General features: G+C 45.6%; 3 non-coding genes across 3 annotated transcripts; all 3 read left to right on the forward strand.

Moving 5' to 3' along the window:
* The first annotated feature begins 5,801 nt into the window (after positions 1–5,801).
* trnag-ccc (transfer RNA glycine (anticodon CCC)) lies at positions 5,802–5,874 on the forward strand. The gene has a single exon. It is a non-coding gene; the product is annotated as a tRNA-Gly (tRNA).
* Positions 5,875–8,858: 2,984 nt separating this feature from the next.
* Positions 8,859–8,931, forward strand: trnag-ccc (transfer RNA glycine (anticodon CCC)). Its single transcript has one exon. It is a non-coding gene; the product is annotated as a tRNA-Gly (tRNA).
* Positions 8,932–21,071: 12,140 nt separating this feature from the next.
* Positions 21,072–21,144, forward strand: trnag-ccc (transfer RNA glycine (anticodon CCC)). The gene has a single exon. It is a non-coding gene; the product is annotated as a tRNA-Gly (tRNA).
* The last annotated feature ends 290 nt before the right edge of the window (positions 21,145–21,434 follow it).

Here is a 21,434-nt window from a genome sequence, read left to right on the forward strand (position 1 = left end):
ACGAAAAGCAGTACCGCATTTGCCTTCCTTGCGCAGGCGGCTCGGTTCAAAGACAGGAAAGAAGCAGATGCTCTGGTGTCACAGCGCACCACGAATTCCTGAACTTGTCTGTTTGTCAAATGTACCCCAAGGTCGTCTCAGAAAGACCTCATTTGGAAGCTGTCAATCGTGATTCAACGTGCGAGAATTGGCACCAGATATCCTGAATCATGTTTTGGAGCAATTCGCACGTTAGTGGCTCATTCAATCAGCAACAGCAATGAAAGAAATTGCACTCTCAGAGGAACCTTTCGACTTGCGCATTCATAGCGTCGCTAGTATTAAGGTCCGCCCCGAGATCTAAGTCATGTTGGAACTGAAACGGAGGAATCGACAGAGAGGCTACAGAATGACATCGCATCCATTTGGTTTTCTTTAAATTACTGACGAGCAGGAAAATGTAAACGGGGAGGGCGAGTGGAGAAGTGAGGCAGTTGCAGCTCTGGTGAAATTCCTTCTTTGTGATTCACTCAGCAACCAGAGACGTGAAGGTGACTCAGGCGTGAAAGCTCTTCACATCGAGAACAAAAAGCACTCAAGGGCAGTTAGCACCTCTTCCGGAGTGGGGGGTGCGGTGAGGTAATTACCTTGTGACTTCTGTTACTATGTTCAGAAACTAACGTTTTGATTGAGGTGAACAGAAACTGCATTTCTAAAAAGCACCATGGAATTTAACAAAATTTATCGAGTCGCTTGTCGTCGATTCCCACATAGGTTTCCAACGCAGTTGGTATCCATGTGGCTCATGTCCAGGTGAGAACATCTCTGCAGCACATTGCACGGTTAAGGTAAAAGGCAAGGAAAGTCGCTTCTAGAACTGGCTCCGAGGTCAGAGCATCCTCACAATGTGATCTGTCGTTCTCGGATTGTAATGTTACCTCCGGTTTTCGGGTGGAGAACATTCTTTGGGACTCTTATTCTGAAAAAAAAAACAGACACAGTGACTGAAACTATGCTGCACGGTATGATGTGGATTACGGCCTGCTCAGGTTTGTGCATTTTCCCTGTAGTCCGGTGTGTTTGGTGTTCCGTGTAAACGTGAAAGTCGTCCTGTTTCGAGCAATGGGTGAAATCATTTAGCAAAGCGAGAATCGAAATTGCAGTAATGTCAAGCAGCTCATGGTTATTTGACCAAATCATAAGCGAACCCATATTCTTAAGCACTCACAGATACATTTGTAGCTGAAAAGAGTCTGAGAAGATAGACTCAGTTTACCATTGATTTTTGTCTGGATTGATTGGCTATCAATATCTGCTGCGAAATTGACATTGTAGCTGTGCCAGTCCGAGAGGACATCCCAGCAGCTGTGCGAGTCCGAGAGGAATCATGGAACCCTTATCATGTGACTTTGCATCTGTTGTTATGCAGGAGCACAATTGGAAATACAAGAAAATAAGAAGGCGCGGCCGGCTGGTAGTGTGGCCGAGCGGTCTAAGGCGCTGAATCCAGGTTCCAGTCTCGAAAGGGGCGTGGGTTCGAATCCCACCACTGCCATTTCTACTGATCAACTCCAACGCTGCAGCTTGTTAAAATGCTGTTTCGGTGCCCACTGTATATTGATGTTGAAAACAAAAGTAAAAGGGGTTTGCTTCCCAGGGAACTAACTGTGGTGTGGGATACTGCCAAATATTTCAAAATGTCTCTACTGTCATGAGCCTCCCGCTCGGAAAATCGCAAACAGTTCTGCCATCCCAGGCAAGTTGAGCTTTTTGAAAGAGTCGTTTGGAAATGCCCTGTTGTTAGTTGTGAGATTACTTTATGACTCATGCCCTCGGACTGTATCACATTTAGCATTCATGCATCTCTGTGTCTGAAAATGCATGAGATATGCCAGTTTGTTTGTGTTCCGTGTTAAATGCTTTCTGTTTTGCGATTCGCTCAATACATTTCGATTTAACAGGGTTTCTGAGGTAACTTCCAGCAGCAAAAATTCTCAGCAGAGGATCTGGGAAAATTTCGCAGAGTATGGTCAGTCGGAGCTAAAGTAAGGAAGTCGTTCGTTTCTGCAGTGTTTCACAATACTACCTCTCCCGTGAGCAGTCGAACAGACTAAATGTTTGTGCCACAGACTGCGATGGCAAACTCCGCTAAAAAGTAATCCTTTAAAGCCGGTAACATGACGTAATTGGGGTACATCGTGGAAAAAGATACTTCGGTGGACCTCATCCGTGCTCACCACATCGCCAAAATTAAACAAGTCCCGTTCCCCAGCATTTGGCCCCAATCCCTCTAAACGCATCATATCCAGAAACTCACCCGATTACCTTTGCAATTTTCTGAGTGTAATAGCCTCCTCCACTTCCTCTGGTAGATCATTCCAAACACGCACAACCTTCTTTGTGGGAAATGTGCCTCAGGTCCTTTGTCACTTTCAGCCCAATCACCTTAAAGCTATGCTCTCGAGTTTTCAACTCACACCAACTTGGGTAAAACTCAGTTAACCACCCTTCCATAAGGTCATGTCGCAGCTGTAACGCTGCAGGGAAAGTCGTCCCAGCCTATTCCACCTCGCCCTACGGTACAAACATCGACGACAGCTTTGTCTATATTTTGTCATCAATTTAACGTGTCTTTTTTTTTACGTTTTCAAGATGTCAATTACGCTGGACAACAACGAGCGATTGGAAACAAAAAGGTGAAACGTAGAACGGATTCAACTTTCAGTGTTGGACGCCATTGAGTCGCAGCACTGCCGACTCCGGCTTGTTTCTGTAGTGTAGTGGTCATCACGTTCGCCTCACACGCGAAAGGTCCCCAGTTCGAAACTGGGCAGAAACTGCTTTGTTCTTCAACTGCAGCCTTTTACATGGACAAGAGCTGAGCTTTCTTGCATGCTTTCCCATCTGCAAACCAGCCTTCGAATTTGCTTGAACAAATCTTCTCTGGGAGTGAAATGTAATGCAATTCCATTTAATTACAGTGCAAAGCGTTGTTAAGTTTTTCTCCAACCTGGTTCTGATCATATGCCATTCTGTTGGAGAGTGTAGTTACCGCCTTCTGATCCTTCCACGAAAAGCAGTACCGCATTTGCCTTCCTTGCGCAGGCGGCTCGGTTCAAAGACAGGAAAGAAGCAGATGCTCTGGTGTCACAGCGCACCACGAATTCCTGAACTTGTCTGTTTGTCAAATGTACCCCAAGGTCGTCTCAGAAAGACCTCATTTGGAAGCTGTCAATCGTGATTCAACGTGCGAGAATTGGCACCAGATATCCTGAATCATGTTTTGGAGCAATTCGCACGTTAGTGGCTCATTCAATCAGCAACAGCAATGAAAGAAATTGCACTCTCAGAGGAACCTTTCGACTTGCGCATTCATAGCGTCGCTAGTATTAAGGTCCGCCCCGAGATCTAAGTCATGTTGGAACTGAAACGGAGGAATCGACAGAGAGGCTACAGAATGACATCGCATCCATTTGGTTTTCTTTAAATTACTGACGAGCAGGAAAATGTAAACGGGGAGGGCGAGTGGAGAAGTGAGGCAGTTGCAGCTCTGGTGAAATTCCTTCTTTGTGATTCACTCAGCAACCAGAGACGTGAAGGTGACTCAGGCGTGAAAGCTCTTCACATCGAGAACAAAAAGCACTCAAGGGCAGTTAGCACCTCTTCCGGAGTGGGGGGTGCGGTGAGGTAATTACCTTGTGACTACTGTTACTATGTTCAGAAACTGACGTTTTGATTGAGGTGAACAGAAACTGCATTTCTAAAAAGCACCATGGAATTTAACAAAATTTATCGAGTCGCTTGTCGTCGATTCCCACATAGGTTTCCAACGCAGTTGGTATCCATGTGGCTCATGTCCAGGTGAGAACATCTCTGCAGCACATTGCACGGTTAAGGTAAAAGGCAAGGAAAGTCGCTTCTAGAACTGGCTCCGAGGTCAGAGCATCCTCACAATGTGATCTGTCGTTCTCGGATTGTAATGTTTCCTCCGGTTTTCGGGTGGAGAACATTCTTTGGGACTCTTATTCTGAAAAAAAAAACAGACACAGTGACTGAAACTATGCTGCACGGTATGATGTGGATTACGGCCTGCTCAGGTTTGTGCATTTTCCCTGTAGTCCGGTGTGTTTGGTGTTCCGTGTAAACGTGAAAGTCGTCCTGTTTCGAGCAATGGGTGAAATCATTTAGCAAAGCGAGAATCGAAATTGCAGTAATGTCAAGCAGCTCATGGTTATTTGACCAAATCATAAGCGAACCCATATTCTTAAGCACTCACAGATACATTTGTAGCTGAAAAGAGTCTGAGAAGATAGACTCAGTTTACCATTGATTTTTGTCTGGATTGATGGGCTATCAATATCTGCTGCGAAATTGACATTGTAGCTGTGCCAGTCCGAGAGGACATCCCAGCAGCTGTGCGAGTCCGAGAGGAATCATGGAACCCTTATCATGTGACTTTGCATCTGTTGTTATGCAGGAGCACAATTGGAAATACAAGAAAATAAGAAGGCGCGGCCGGCTGGTAGTGTGGCCGAGCGGTCTAAGGCGCTGGATCCAGGTTCCAGTCTCGAAAGGGGCGTGGGTTCGAATCCCACCACTGCCATTTCTGCTGATCAACTCCAACGCTGCAGCTTGTTAAAATGCTGTTTCGGTGCCCCCTGTATATTGATGTTGAAAACAAAAGTTAAAGGGGTTTGCTTCCCAGGGAACTAACTGTGGTGTGGGATACTGCCAAATATTTCAAAATGTCTCTACTGTCATGATCGTGTTCGCCTCCCGCTCGGAAAATCGCAAACAGTTGTGCCATCCCAGGCAAGTTGAGCTTTTTGAAAGAGTCGTTTGGAAATGCCCTGTTGTTATTTGTGAGATTACTTTATGACTCATGCCCTCGGACTGTATCACATTTAGCATTCATGCATCTCTGTGTCTGAAAATGCATGAGATATGCCAGTTTGTTTGTGGTCCGTGTTAAATGCTTTCTGTTTTGCGATTCGCTCAATACATTTCGATTTAACAGGGTTTCTGAGGTAACTTCCAGCAGCAAAAATTCTCAGCAGAGGATCTGGGAAAATTTCGCAGAGTATGGTCAGTCGGAGCTAAAGTAAGGAAGTCGTTCGTTTCTGCAGTGTTTCACAATACTACCTCTCCCGTGAGCAATCGAACAGACTAAATGTTTGTGCCACAGACTGCGATGGCAAACTCCGCTAAAAAGTAATCCTTTAAAGCCGGTAACATGACGTAATTGGGGTACATCGTGGAAAAAGATACTTCGGTGGACCTCATCCGTGCTCACCACATCGCCAAAATTAAACAAGTCCCGTTCCCCAGCATTTGGCCCCAATCCCTCTAAACGCATCATATCCAGAAACTCACCCGATTACCTTTGCAATTTTCTGAGTGTAATAGCCTCCTCCACTTCCTCTGGTAGATCATTCCAAACACGCACAACCTTCTTTGTGGGAAATGTGCCTCAGGTCCTTTGTCACTTTCAGCCCAATCACCTTAAAGCTATGCTCTCGAGTTTTCAACTCACACCAACTTGGGTAAAACTCAGTTAACCACCCTTCCATAAGGTCATGTCGCAGCTGTAACGCTGCAGGGAAAGTCGTCCCAGCCTATTCCACCTCGCCCTACGGTACAAACATCGACGACAGCTTTGTCTATATTTTGTCATCAATTTAACGTGTCTTTTTTTTTACGTTTTCAAGATGTCAATTACGCTGGACAACAACGAGCGATTGGAAACAAAAAGGTGAAACGTAGAACGGATTCAACTTTCAGTGTTGGACGCCATTGAGTCGCAGCAGTGCCGACTCCGGCTTGTTTCTGTAGTGTAGTGGTCATCACGTTCGCCTCCCACGCGAAAGGTCCCCAGTTCGAAACTGGGCAGAAACTGCTTTGTTCTTCAACTGCAGCCTTTTACATGGACAAGAGCTGAGCTTTCTTGCATGCTTTCCCATCTGCAAACCAGCCTTCGAATTTGCTTGAACAAATCTGCTCTGGGAGTGAAATGTAATGCAATTCCATTTAATTACAGTGCAAAGCGTTGTTAAGTTTTTCTCCAACCTGGTTCTGATCATATGCCATTCTGTTGGAGAGTGTAGTTACCGCCTTCTGATCCTTCCACGAAAAGCAATACCGCATTTGCCTTCCTTGCGCAGGCGGCTCGGTTCAAAGACAGGAAAGAAGCAGATGCTCTGGTGTCACAGCGCACCACGAATTCCTGAACTTGTCTGTTTGTCAAATGTACCCCAAGGTCGTCTCAGAAAGACCTCATTTGGAAGCTGTCAATCGTGATTCAACGTGCGAGAATTGGCACCAGATATCCTGAATCATGTTTTGGAGCAATTCGCACGTTAGTGGCTCATTCAATCAGCAACAGCAATGAAAGAAATTGCACTCTCAGAGGAACCTTTCGACTTGCGCATTCATAGCGTCGCTAGTATTAAGGTCCGCCCCGAGATCTAAGTCATGTTGGAACTGAAACGGAGGAATCGACAGAGAGGCTACAGAATGACATCGCATCCATTTGGTTTTCTTTAAATTACTGACGAGCAGGAAAATGTAAACGGGGAGGGCGAGTGGAGAAGTGAGGCAGTTGCAGCTCTGGTGAAATTCCTTCTTTGTGATTCACTCAGCAACCAGAGACGTGAAGGTGACTCAGGCGTGAAAGCTCTTCACATCGAGAACAAAAAGCACTCAAGGGCAGTTAGCACCTCTTCCGGAGTGGGGGGTGCGGTGAGGTAATTACCTTGTGACTTCTGTTACTATGTTCAGAAACTGACGTTTTGATTGAGGTGAACAGAAACTGCATTTCTAAAAAGCACCATGGAATTTAACAAAATTTATCGAGTCGCTTGTCGTCGATTCCCACATAGGTTTCCAACGCAGTTGGTATCCATGTGGCTCATGTCCAGGTGAGAACATCTCTGCAGCACATTGCACGGTTAAGGTAAAAGGCAAGGAAAGTCGCTTCTAGAACTGGCTCCGAGGTCAGAGCATCCTCACAATGTGATCTGTCGTTCTCGGATTGTAATGTTACCTCCGGTTTTCGGGTGGAGAACATTCTTTGGGACTCTTATTCTGAAAAAAAAAACAGACACAGTGACTGAAACTATGCTGCACGGTATGATGTGGATTACGGCCTGCTCAGGTTTGTGCATTTTCCCTGTAGTCCGGTGTGTTTGGTGTTCCGTGTAAACGTGAAAGTCGTCCTGTTTCGAGCAATGGGTGAAATCATTTAGCAAAGCGAGATTCGAAATTGCAGTAATGTCAAGCAGCTCATGGTTATTTGACCAAATCATAAGCGAACCCATATTCTTAAGCACTCACAGATACATTTGTAGCTGAAAAGAGTCTGAGAAGATAGACTCAGTTTACCATTGATTTTTGTCTGGATTGATGGGCTATCAATATCTGCTGCGAAATTGACATTGTAGCTGTGCCAGTCCGAGAGGACATCCCAGCAGCTGTGCGAGTCCGAGAGGAATCATGGAACCCTTATCATGTGACTTTGCATCTGTTGTTATGCAGGAGCACAATTGGAAATACAAGAAAATAAGAAGGCGAGGCCGGCTGATAGTGTGGCCGAGCGGTCTAAGGCGCTGGATCCAGGTTCCAGTCTCGAAAGGGGCGTGGGTTCGAATCCCACCACTGCCATTTCTGCTGATCAACTCCAACGCTGCAGCTTGTTAAAATGCTGTTTCGGTGCCCACTGTATATTGATGTTGAAAACAAAAGTAAAAAGGGGTTTGCTTCCCAGGGAACTAACTGTGGTGTGGGATACTGCCAAATATTTCAAAAAGTCTCTACTGTCATGATCGTGTTCGCCTCCCGCTCGGAAAATCGCAAACAGTTGTGCCATCCCAGGCAAGTTGAGCTTTTTGAAAGAGTCGTTTGGAAATGCCCTGTTGTTATTTGTGAGATTACTTTATGACTCATGCCCTCGGACTGTATCACATTTAGCATTCATGCATCTCTGTGTCTGAAAATGCATGAGATATGCCAGTTTGTTTGTGTTCCGTGTTAAATGCTTTCTGTTTTGCGATTCGCTCAATACATTTCGATTTAACAGGGTTTCTGAGGTAACTTCCAGCAGCAAAAATTCTCAGCAGAGGATCTGGGAAAATTTCGCAGAGTATGGTCAGTCGGAGCTAAAGTAAGGAAGTCGTTCGTTTCTGCAGTGTTTCACAATACTACCTCTCCCGTGAGCAATCGAACAGACTAAATGTTTGTGCCACAGACTGCGATGGCAAACTCCGCTAAAAAGTAATCCTTTAAAGCCGGTAACATGACGTAATTGGGGTACATCGTGGAAAAAGATACTTCGGTGGACCTCATCCGTGCTCACCACATCGCCAAAATTAAACAAGTCCCGTTCCCCAGCATTTGGCCCCAATCCCTCTAAACGCATCATATCCAGAAACTCACCCGATTACCTTTGCAATTTTCTGAGTGTAATAGCCTCCTCAACTTCCTCTGGTAGATCATTCCAAACACGCACAACCTTCTTTGTGGGAAATGTGCCTCAGGTCCTTTGTCACTTTCAGCCCAATCACCTTAAAGCTATGCTCTCGAGTTTTCAACTCACACCAACTTGGGTAAAACTCAGTTAACCACCCTTCCATAAGGTCATGTCGCAGCTGTAACGCTGCAGGGAAAGTCGTCCCAGCCTATTCCACCTCGCCCTACGGTACAAACATCGACGACAGCTTTGTCTATATTTTGTCATCAATTTAACGTGTCTTTTTTTTTACGTTTTCAAGATGTCAATTACGCTGGACAACAACGAGCGATTGGAAACAAAAAGGTGAAACGTAGAACGGATTCAACTTTCAGTGTTGGACGCCATTGAGTCGCAGCACTGCCGACTCCGGCTTGTTTCTGTAGTGTAGTGGTCATCACGTTCGCCTCCCACGCGAAAGGTCCCCAGTTCGAAACTGGGCAGAAACTGCTTTGTTCTTCAACTGCAGCCTTTTACATGGACAAGAGCTGAGCTTTCTTGCATGCTTTCCCATCTGCAAACCAGCCTTCGAATTTGCTTGAACAAATCTGCTCTGGGAGTGAAATGTAATGCAATTCCATTTAATTACAGTGCAAAGCGTTGTTAAGTTTTTCTCCAACCTGGTTCTGATCATATGCCATTCTGTTGGAGAGTGTAGTTACCGCCTTCTGATCCTTCCACGAAAAGCAGTACCGCATTTGCCTTCCTTGCGCAGGCGGCTCGGTTCAAAGACAGGAAAGAAGCAGATGCTCTGGTGTCACAGCGCACCACGAATTCCTGAACTTGTCTGTTTGTCAAATGTACCCCAAGGTCGTCTCAGAAAGACCTCATTTGGAAGCTGTCAATCGTGATTCAACGTGCGAGAATTGGCACCAGATATCCTGAATCATGTTTTGGAGCAATTCGCACGTTAGTGGCTCATTCAATCAGCAACAGCAATGAAAGAAATTGCACTCTCAGAGGAACCTTTCGACTTGCGCATTCATAGCGTCGCTAGTATTAAGGTCCGCCCCGAGATCTAAGTCATGTTGGAACTGAAACGGAGGAATCGACAGAGAGGCTACAGAATGACATCGCATCCATTTGGTTTTCTTTAAATTACTGACGAGCAGGAAAATGTAAACGGGGAGGGCGAGTGGAGAAGTGAGGCAGTTGCAGCTCTGGTGAAATTCCTTCTTTGTGATTCACTCAGCAACCAGAGACGTGAAGGTGACTCAGGCGTGAAAGCTCTTCACATCGAGAACAAAAAGCACTCAAGGGCAGTTAGCACCTCTTCCGGAGTGGGGGGTGCGGTGAGGTAATTACCTTGTGACTTCTGTTACTATGTTCAGAAACTGACGTTTTGATTGAGGTGAACAGAAACTGCATTTCTAAAAAGCACCATGGAATTTAACAAAATTTATCGAGTCGCTTGTCGTCGATTCCCACATAGGTTTCCAACGCAGTTGGTATCCATGTGGCTCATGTCCAGGTGAGAACATCTCTGCAGCACATTGCACGGTTAAGGTAAAAGGCAAGGAAAGTCGCTTCTAGAACTGGCTCCGAGGTCAGAGCATCCTCACAATGTGATCTGTCGTTCTCGGATTGTAATGTTACCTCCGGTTTTCGGGTGGAGAACATTCTTTGGGACTCTTATTCTGAAAAAAAAAACAGACACAGTGACTGAAACTATGCTGCACGGTATGATGTGGATTACGGCCTGCTCAGGTTTGTGCATTTTCCCTGTAGTCCGGTGTGTTTGGTGTTCCGTGTAAACGTGAAAGTCGTCCTGTTTCGAGCAATGGGTGAAATCATTTAGCAAAGCGAGAATCGAAATTGCAGTAATGTCAAGCAGCTCATGGTTATTTGACCAAATCATAAGCGAACCCATATTCTTAAGCACTCACAGATACATTTGTAGCTGAAAAGAGTCTGAGAAGATAGACTCAGTTTACCATTGATTTTTGTCTGGATTGATGGGCTATCAATATCTGCTGCGAAATTGACATTGTAGCTGTGCCAGTCCGAGAGGACATCCCAGCAGCTGTGCGAGTCCGAGAGGAATCATGGAACCCTTATCATGTGACTTTGCATCTGTTGTTATGCAGGAGCACAATTGGAAATACAAGAAAATAAGAAGGCGCGGCGGGCTGGTAGTGTGGCCGAGCGGTCTAAGGCGCTGGATCCAGGTTCCAGTCTCGAAAGGGGCGTGGGTTCGAATCCCACCACTGCCATTTCTGCTGATCAACTCCAACGCTGCAGCTTGTTAAAATGCTGTTTCGGTGCCCACTGTATATTGATGTTGAAAACAAAAGTAAAAGGGGTTTGCTTCCCAGGGAACTAACTGTGGTGTGGGATACTGCCAAATATTTCAAAATGTCTCTACTGTCATGATCGTGTTCGCCTCCCGCTCGGAAAATCGCAAACAGTTGTGCCATCCCAGGCAAGTTGAGCTTTTTGAAAGAGTCGTTTGGAAATGCCCTGTTGTTATTTGTGAGATTACTTTATGACTCATGCCCTCGGACTGTATCACATTTAGCATTCATGCATCTCTGTGTCTGAAAATGCATGAGATATGCCAGTTTGTTTGTGTTCCGTGTTAAATGCTTTCTGTTTTGCGATTCGCTCAATACATTTCGATTTAACAGGGTTTCTGAGGTAACTTCCAGCAGCAAAAATTCTCAGCAGAGGATCTGGGAAAATTTCGCAGAGTATGGTCAGTCGGAGCTAAAGTAAGGAAGTCGTTCGTTTCTGCAGTGTTTCACAATACTACCTCTCCCGTGAGCAGTCGAACAGACTAAATGTTTGTGCCACAGACTGCGATGGCAAACTCCGCTAAAAAGTAATCCTTTAAAGCCGGTAACATGACGTAATTGGGGTACATCGTGGAAAAAGATACTTCGGTGGACCTCATCCGTGCTCACCACATCGCCAAAATTAAACAAGTCCCGTTCCCCAGCATTTGGCCCCAATCCCTCTAAACGCATCATATCCAGAAACTCACCCGATTACCTTTGCAATTTTCTGAGTGTAATAGCCTCCTCCACTTCCTCTGGTAGATCATTCCAAACACGCACAACCTTCTTTGTGGGAAATGTGCCTCAGGTCCTTTGTCACTTTCAGCCCAATCACCTTAAAGCTATGCTCTCGAGTTTTCAACTCACACCAACTTGGGTAAAACTCAGTTAACCACCCTTCCATAAGGTCATGTCGCAGCTGTTACGCTGCAGGGAAAGTCGTCCCAGCCTATTCCACCTCGCCCTACGGTACAAACATCGACGACAGCTTTGTCTATATTTTGTCATCAATTTAACGTGTCTTTTTTTTTTTACGTTTTCAAGATGTCAATTACGCTGAACAACAACGAGCTATTGGAAACAAAAAGGTGAAACGTAGAACGGATTCAACGTTCAGTGTTGGACGCCATTGAGTCGCAGCACTGCCGACTCCGGCTTGTTTCTGTAGTGTAGTGGTCATCACGTTCGCCTCACATGCGAAAGGTCCCCAGTTCGAAACTGGGCAGAAACTGCTTTGTTCTTCAACTGCAGCCTTTTACATGGACAAGAGCTGAGCTTTCTTGCATGCTTTCCCATCTGCAAACCAGCCTTCGAATTTGCTTGAACAAATCTGCTCTGGGAGTGAAATGTAATGCAATTCCATTTAATTACAGTGCAAAGCGTTGTTAAGTTTTTCTCCAACCTGGTTCTGATCATATGCCATTCTGTTGGAGAGTGTAGTTACCGCCTTCTGATCCTTCCACGAAAAGCAGTACCGCATTTGCCTTCCTTGCGCAGGCGGCTCGGTTCAAAGACAGGAAAGAAGCAGATGCTCTGGTGTCACAGCGCACCACGAATTCCTGAACTTGTCTGTTTGTCAAATGTACCCCAAGGTCGTCTCAGAAAGACCTCATTTGGAAGCTGTCAATCGTGATTCAACGTGCGAGAATTGGCACCAGATATCCTGAATCATGTTTTGGAGCAATTCGCACGTTAGTGGCTCATTCAATCAGCAACAGCAATGAAAGAAATTGCACTCTCAGAGGAACCTTTCGACTTGCGCATTCATAGCGTCGCTAGTATTAAGGTCCGCCCCGAGATCTAAGTCATGTTGGAACTGAAACGGAGGAATCGACAGAGAGGCTACAGAATGACATCGCATCCATTTGGTTTTCTTTAAATTACTGACGAGCAGGAAAATGTAAACGGGGAGGGCGAGTGGAGAAGTGAGGCAGTTGCAGCTCTGGTGAAATTCCTTCTTTGTGATTCACTCAGCAACCAGAGACGTGAAGGTGACTCAGGCGTGAAAGCTCTTCACATCGAGAACAAAAAGCACTCAAGGGCAGTTAGCACCTCTTCCGGAGTGGGGGGTGCGGTGAGGTAATTACCTTGTGACTTCTGTTACTATGTTCAGAAACTGACGTTTTGATTGAGGTGAACAGAAACTGCATTTCTAAAAAGCACCATGGAATTTAACAAAATTTATCGAGTCGCTTGTCGTCGATTCCCACATAGGTTTCCAACGCAGTTGGTATCCATGTGGCTCATGTCCAGGTGAGAACATCTCTGCAGCACATTGCACGGTTAAGGTAAAAGGCAAGGAAAGTCGCTTCTAGAACTGGCTCCGAGGTCAGAGCATCCTCACAATGTGATCTGTCGTTCTCGGATTGTAATGTTACCTCCGGTTTTCGGGTGGAGAACATTCTTTGGGACTCTTATTCTGAAAAAAAAAACAGACACAGTGACTGAAACTATGCTGCACGGTATGATGTGGATTACGGCCTGCTCAGATTTGTGCATTTTCCCTGTAGTCCGGTGTGTTTGGTGTTCCGTGTAAACGTGAAAGTCGTCCTGTTTCGAGCAATGGGTGAAATCATTTAGCAAAGCGAGAATCGAAATTGCAGTAATGTCAAGCAGCTCATGGTTATTTGACCAAATCATAAGCGAACCCATATTCTTAAGCACTCACAGATACATTTGTAGCTGAAAAGAGTCTGAGAAGATAGACTCAGTTTACCATTGATTTTTGTCTGGATTGATGGGCTATCAATACCTGCTGCGAAATTGACATTGTAGCTGTGCCAGTCCGAGAGGACATCCCAGCAGCTGTGCGAGTCCGAGAGGAATCATGGAACCCTTATCATGTGACTTTGCATCTGTTGTTATGCAGGAGCACAATTGGAAATACAAGAAAATAAGAAGGCGCGGCCGGCTGGTAGTGTGGCCGAGCGGTCTAAGGCGCTGGATCCAGGTTCCAGTCTCGAAAGGGGCGTGGGTTCGAATCCCACCACTGCCATTTCTGCTGATCCACTCCAACGCTGCAGCTTGTTAAAATGCTGTTTCGGTGCCCACTGTATATTGATGTTGAAAACAAAAGTTAAAGGGGTTTGCTTCCCAGGGAACTAACTGTGGTGTGGGATACTGCCAAATATTTCAAAATGTCTCTACTGTCATGAGCCTCCCGCTCGGAAAATCGCAAACAGTTCTGCCATCCCAGGCAAGTTGAGCTTTTTGAAAGAGTCGTTTGGAAATGCCCTGTTGTTAGTTGTGAGATTACTTTATGACTCATGCCCTCGGACTGTATCACATTTAGCATTCATGCATCTCTGTGTCTGAAAATGCATGAGATATGCCAGTTTGTTTGTGTTCCGTGTTAAATGCTTTCTGTTTTGCGATTCGCTCAATACATTTCGATTTAACAGGGTTTCTGAGGTAACTTCCAGCAGCAAAAATTCTCAGCAGAGGATCTGGGAAAATTTCGCAGAGTATGGTCAGTCGGAGCTAAAGTAAGGAAGTCGTTCGTTTCTGCAGTGTTTCACAATACTACCTCTCCCGTGAGCAGTCGAACAGACTAAATGTTTGTGCCACAGACTGCGATGGCAAACTCCGCTAAAAAGTAAACCTTTAAAGCCGGTAACATGACGTAATTGGGGTACATCGTGGAAAAAGATACTTCGGTGGACCTCATCCGTGCTCACCACATCGCCAAAATTAAACAAGTCCCGTTCCCCAGCATTTGGCCCCAATCCCTCTAAACGCATCATATCCAGAAACTCACCCGATTACCTTTGCAATTTTCTGAGTGTAATAGCCTCCTCCACTTCCTCTGGTAGATCATTCCAAACACGCACAACCTTCTTTGTGGGAAATGTGCCTCAGGTCCTTTGTCACTTTCAGCCCAATCACCTTAAAGCTATGCTCTCGAGTTTTCAACTCACACCAACTTGGGTAAAACTCAGTTAACCACCCTTCCATAAGGTCATGTCGCAGCTGTAACGCTGCAGGGAAAGTCGTCCCAGCCTATTCCACCTCGCCCTACGGTACAAACATCGACGACAGCTTTGTCTATATTTTGTCATCAATTTAACGTGTCTTTTTTTTTTACGTTTTCAAGATGTCAATTACGCTGGACAACAACGAGCTATTGGAAACAAAAAGGTGAAACGTAGAACGGATTCAACGTTCAGTGTTGGACGCCATTGAGTCGCAGCACTGCCGACTCCGGCTTGTTTCTGTAGTGTAGTGGTCATCACGTTCGCCTCACACGCGAAAGGTCCCCAGTTCGAAACTGGGCAGAAACTGCTTTGTTCTTCAACTGCAGCCTTTTACATGGACAAGAGCTGAGCTTTCTTGCATGCTTTCCCATCTGCAAACCAGCCTTCGAATTTGCTTGAACAAATCTGCTCTGGGAGTGAAATGTAATGCAATTCCATTTAATTACAGTGCAAAGCGTTGTTAAGTTTTTCTCCAACCTGGTTCTGATCATATGCCATTCTGTTGGAGAGTGTAGTTACCGCCTTCTGATCCTTCCACGAAAAGCAGTACCGCATTTGCCTTCCTTGCGCAGACGGCTCGGTTCAAAGACAGGAAAGAAGCAGATGCTCTGGTGTCACAGCGCACCACGAATTCCTGAACTTGTCTGTTTGTCAAATGTACCCCAAGGTCGTCTCAGAAAGACCTCATTTGGAAGCTGTCAATCGTGATTCAACGTGCGAGAATTGGCACCAGATATCCTGAATCATGTTTTGGAGCAATTCGCACGTTAGTGGCTCATTCAATCAGCAACAGCAATGAAAGAAATTGCACTCTCAGAGGAACCTTTCGACTTGCGCATTCATAGCGTCGCTAGTATTAAGGTCCGCCCCGAGATCTAAGTCATGTTGGAACTGAAACGGAGGAATCGACAGAGAGGCTACAGAATGACATCGCATCCATTTGGTTTTCTTTAAATTACTGACGAGCAGGAAAATGTAAACGGGGAGGGCGAGTGGAGAAGTGAGGCAGTTGCAGCTCTGGTGAAATTCCTTCTTTGTGATTCACTCAGCAACCAGAGACGTGAAGGTGACTCAGGCGTGAAAGCTCTTCACATCGAGAACAAAAAGCACTCAAGGGCAGTTAGCACCTCTTCCGGAGTGGGGGGTGCGGTGAGGTAATTACCTTGTGACTTCTGTTACTATGTTCAGAAACTGACGTTTTGATTGAGGTGAACAGAAACTGCATTTCTAAAAAGCACCATGGAATTTAACAAAATTTATCGAGTCGCTTGTCGTCGATTCCCACATAGGTTTCCAACGCAGTTGGTATCCATGTGGCTCATGTCCAGGTGAGAACATCTCTGCAGCACATTGCACGGTTAAGGTAAAAGGCAAGGAAAGTCGCTTCTAGAACTGGCTCCGAGGTCAGAGCATCCTCACAATGTGATCTGTCGTTCTCGGATTGTAATGTTACCTCCGGTTTTCGGGTGGAGAACATTCTTTGGGACTCTTATTCTGAAAAAAAAAACAGACACAGTGACTGAAACTATGCTGCACGGTATGATGTGGATTACGGCCTGCTCAGGTTTGTGCATTTTCCCTGTAGTCCGGTGTGTTTGGTGTTCCGTGTAAACGTGAAAGTCGTCCTGTTTCGAGCAATGGGTGAAATCATTTAGCAAAGCGAGATTCGAAATTGCAGTAATGTCAAGCAGCTCATGGTTATTTGACCAAATCATAAGCGAACCCATATTCTTAAGCACTCACAGATACATTTGTAGCTGAAAAGAGTCTGAGAAGATAGACTCAGTTTACCATTGATTTTTGTCTGGATTGATGGGCTATCAATACCTGCTGCGAAATTGACATTGTAGCTGTGCCAGTCCGAGAGGACATCCCAGCAGCTGTGCGAGTCCGAGAGGAATCATGGAACCCTTATCATGTGACTTTGCATCTGTTGTTATGCAGGAGCACAATTGGAAATACAAGAAAATAAGAAGGCGCGGCCGGCTGGTAGTGTGGCCGAGCGGTCTAAGGCGCTGGATCCAGGTTCCAGTCTCGAAAGGGGCGTGGGTTCGAATCCCACCACTGCCATTTCTGCTGATCCACTCCAACGCTGCAGCTTGTTAAAATGCTGTTTCGGTGCCCACTGTATATTGATGTTGAAAACAAAAGTTAAAGGGGTTTGCTTCCCAGGGAACTAACTGTGGTGTGGGATACTGCCAAATATTTCAAAATGTCTCTACTGTCATGAGCCTCCCGCTCGGAAAATCGCAAACAGTTCTGCCATCCCAGGCAAGTTGAGCTTTTTGAAAGAGTCGTTTGGAAATGCCCTGTTGTTAGTTGTGAGATTACTTTATGACTCATGCCCTCGGACTGTATCACATTTAGCATTCATGCATCTCTGTGTCTGAAAATGCATGAGATATGCCAGTTTGTTTGTGTTCCGTGTTAAATGCTTTCTGTTTTGCGATTCGCTCAATACATTTCGATTTAACAGGGTTTCTGAGGTAACTTCCAGCAGCAAAAATTCTCAGCAGAGGATCTGGGAAAATTTCGCAGAGTATGGTCAGTCGGAGCTAAAGTAAGGAAGTCGTTCGTTTCTGCAGTGTTTCACAATACTACCTCTCCCGTGAGCAGTCGAACAGACTAAATGTTTGTGCCACAGACTGCGATGGCAAACTCCGCTAAAAAGTAAACCTTTAAAGCCGGTAACATGACGTAATTGGGGTACATCGTGGAAAAAGATACTTCGGTGGACCTCATCCGTGCTCACCACATCGCCAAAATTAAACAAGTCCCGTTCCCCAGCATTTGGCCCCAATCCCTCTAAACGCATCATATCCAGAAACTCACCCGATTACCTTTGCAATTTTCTGAGTGTAATAGCCTCCTCCACTTCCTCTGGTAGATCATTCCAAACACGCACAACCTTCTTTGTGGGAAATGTGCCTCAGGTCCTTTGTCACTTTCAGCCCAATCACCTTAAAGCTATGCTCTCGAGTTTTCAACTCACACCAACTTGGGTAAAACTCAGTTAACCACCCTTCCATAAGGTCATGTCGCAGCTGTAACGCTGCAGGGAAAGTCGTCCCAGCCTATTCCACCTCGCCCTACGGTACAAACATCGACGACAGCTTTGTCTATATTTTGTCATCAATTTAACGTGTCTTTTTTTTTTACGTTTTCAAGATGTCAATTACGCTGGACAACAACGAGCTATTGGAAACAAAAAGGTGAAACGTAGAACGGATTCAACGTTCAGTGTTGGACGCCATTGAGTCGCAGCACTGCCGACTCCGGCTTGTTTCTGTAGTGTAGTGGTCATCACGTTCGCCTCACACGCGAAAGGTCCCCAGTTCGAAACTGGGCAGAAACTGCTTTGTTCTTCAACTGCAGCCTTTTACATGGACAAGAGCTGAGCTTTCTTGCATGCTTTCCCATCTGCAAACCAGCCTTCGAATTTGCTTGAACAAATCTGCTCTGGGAGTGAAATGTAATGCAATTCCATTTAATTACAGTGCAAAGCGTTGTTAAGTTTTTCTCCAACCTGGTTCTGATCATATGCCATTCTGTTGGAGAGTGTAGTTACCGCCTTCTGATCCTTCCACGAAAAGCAGTACCGCATTTGCCTTCCTTGCGCAGACGGCTCGGTTCAAAGACAGGAAAGAAGCAGATGCTCTGGTGTCACAGCGCACCACGAATTCCTGAACTTGTCTGTTTGTCAAATGTACCCCAAGGTCGTCTCAGAAAGACCTCATTTGGAAGCTGTCAATCGTGATTCAACGTGCGAGAATTGGCACCAGATATCCTGAATCATGTTTTGGAGCAATTCGCACGTTAGTGGCTCATTCAATCAGCAACAGCAATGAAAGAAATTGCACTCTCAGAGGAACCTTTCGACTTGCGCATTCATAGCGTCGCTAGTATTAAGGTCCGCCCCGAGATCTAAGTCATGTTGGAACTGAAACGGAGGAATCGACAGAGAGGCTACAGAATGACATCGCATCCATTTGGTTTTCTTTAAATTACTGACGAGCAGGAAAATGTAAACGGGGAGGGCGAGTGGAGAAGTGAGGCAGTTGCAGCTCTGGTGAAATTCCTTCTTTGTGATTCACTCAGCAACCAGAGACGTGAAGGTGACTCAGGCGTGAAAGCTCTTCACATCGAGAACAAAAAGCACTCAAGGGCAGTTAGCACCTCTTCCGGAGTGGGGGGTGCGGTGAGGTAATTACCTTGTGACTTCTGTTACTATGTTCAGAAACTGACGTTTTGATTGAGGTGAACAGAAACTGCATTTCTAAAAAGCACCATGGAATTTAACAAAATTTATCGAGTCGCTTGTCGTCGATTCCCACATAGGTTTCCAACGCAGTTGGTATCCATGTGGCTCATGTCCAGGTGAGAACATCTCTGCAGCACATTGCACGGTTAAGGTAAAAGGCAAGGAAAGTCGCTTCTAGAACTGGCTCCGAGGTCAGAGCATCCTCACAATGTGATCTGTCGTTCTCGGATTGTAATGTTACCTCCGGTTTTCGGGTGGAGAACATTCTTTGGGACTCTTATTCTGAAAAAAAAAACAGACACAGTGACTGAAACTATGCTGCACGGTATGATGTGGATTACGGCCTGCTCAGGTTTGTGCATTTTCCCTGTAGTCCGGTGTGTTTGGTGTTCCGTGTAAACGTGAAAGTCGTCCTGTTTCGAGCAATGGGTGAAATCATTTAGCAAAGCGAGATTCGAAATTGCAGTAATGTCAAGCAGCTCATGGTTATTTGACCAAATCATAAGCGAACCCATATTCTTAAGCACTCACAGATACATTTGTAGCTGAAAAGAGTCTGAGAAGATAGACTCAGTTTACCATTGATTTTTGTCTGGATTGATGGGCTATCAATATCTGCTGCGAAATTGACATTGTAGCTGTGCCAGTCCGAGAGGACATCCCAGCAGCTGTGCGAGTCCGAGAGGAATCATGGAACCCTTATCATGTGACTTTGCATCTGTTGTTATGCAGGAGCACAATTGGAAATACAAGAAAATAAGAAGGCGAGGCCGGCTGATAGTGTGGCCGAGCGGTCTAAGGCGCTGGATCCAGGTTCCAGTCTCGAAAGGGGCGTGGGTTCGAATCCCACCACTGCCATTTCTGCTGATCAACTCCAACGCTGCAGCTTGTTAAAATGCTGTTTCGGTGCCCACTGTATATTGATGTTGAAAACAAAAGTAAAAAGGGGTTTGCTTCCCAGGGAACTAACTGTGGTGTGGGATACTGCCAAATATTTCAAAATGTCTCTACTGTCATGATCGTGTTCGCCTCCCGCTCGGAAAATCGCAAACAGTTGTGCCATCCCAGGCAAGTTGAGCTTTTTGAAAGAGTCGTTTGGAAATGCCCTGTTGTTATTTGTGAGATTACTTTATGACTCATGCCCTCGGACTGTATCACATTTAGCATTCATGCATCTCTGTGTCTGAAAATGCATGAGATATGCCAGTTTGTTTGTGTTCCGTGTTAAATGCTTTCTGTTTTGCGATTCGCTCAATACATTTCGATTTAACAGGGTTTCTGAGGTAACTTCCAGCAGCAAAAATTCTCAGCAGAGGATCTGGGAAAATTTCGCAGAGTATGGTCAGTCGGAGCTAAAGTAAGGAAGTCGTTCGTTTCTGCAGTGTTTCACAATACTACCTCTCCCGTGAGCAATCGAACAGACTAAATGTTTGTGCCACAGACTGCGATGGCAAACTCCGCTAAAAAGTAATCCTTTAAAGCCGGTAACATGACGTAATTGGGGTACATCGTGGAAAAAGATACTTCGGTGGACCTCATCCGTGCTCACCACATCGCCAAAATTAAACAAGTCCCGTTCCCCAGCATTTGGCCCCAATCCCTCTAAACGCATCATATCCAGAAACTCACCCGATTACCTTTGCAATTTTCTGAGTGTAATAGCCTCCTCCACTTCCTCTGGTAGATCATTCCAAACACGCACAACCTTCTTTGTGGGAAATGTGCCTCAGGTCCTTTGTCACTTTCAGCCCAATCACCTTAAAGCTATGCTCTCGAGTTTTCAACTCACACCAACTTGGGTAAAACTCAGTTAACCACCCTTCCATAAGGTCATGTCGCAGCTGTAACGCTGCAGGGAAAGTCGTCCCAGCCTATTCCACCTCGCCCTACGGTACAAACATCGACGACAGCTTTGTCTATATTTTGTCATCAATTTAACGTGTCTTTTTTTTTACGTTTTCAAGATGTCAATTACGCTGGACAACAACGAGCGATTGGAAACAAAAAGGTGAAACGTAGAACGGATTCAACTTTCAGTGTTGGACGCCATTGAGTCGCAGCACTGCCGACTCCGGCTTGTTTCTGTAGTGTAGTGGTCATCACGTTCGCCTCCCACGCGAAAGGTCCCCAGTTCGAAACTGGGCAGAAACTGCTTTGTTCTTCAACTGCAGCCTTTTACATGGACAAGAGCTGAGCTTTCTTGCATGCTTTCCCATCTGCAAACCAGCCTTCGAATTTGCTTGAACAAATCTGCTCTGGGAGTGAAATGTAATGCAATTCCATTTAATTACAGTGCAAAGCGTTGTTAAGTTTTTCTCCAACCTGGTTCTGATCATATGCCATTCTGTTGGAGAGTGTAGTTACCGCCTTCTGATCCTTCCACGAAAAGCAGTACCGCATTTGCCTTCCTTGCGCAGGCGGCTCGGTTCAAAGACAGGAAA

Source organism: Chiloscyllium plagiosum, unplaced genomic scaffold, assembly GCF_037043375.1.
Source record: "Chiloscyllium plagiosum isolate Xiang-an unplaced genomic scaffold, Cpla_swu_hap1 HiC_scaffold_84, whole genome shotgun sequence".
In the NCBI taxonomy this organism is placed as follows: Eukaryota; Metazoa; Chordata; class Chondrichthyes; order Orectolobiformes; family Hemiscylliidae; genus Chiloscyllium; species Chiloscyllium plagiosum.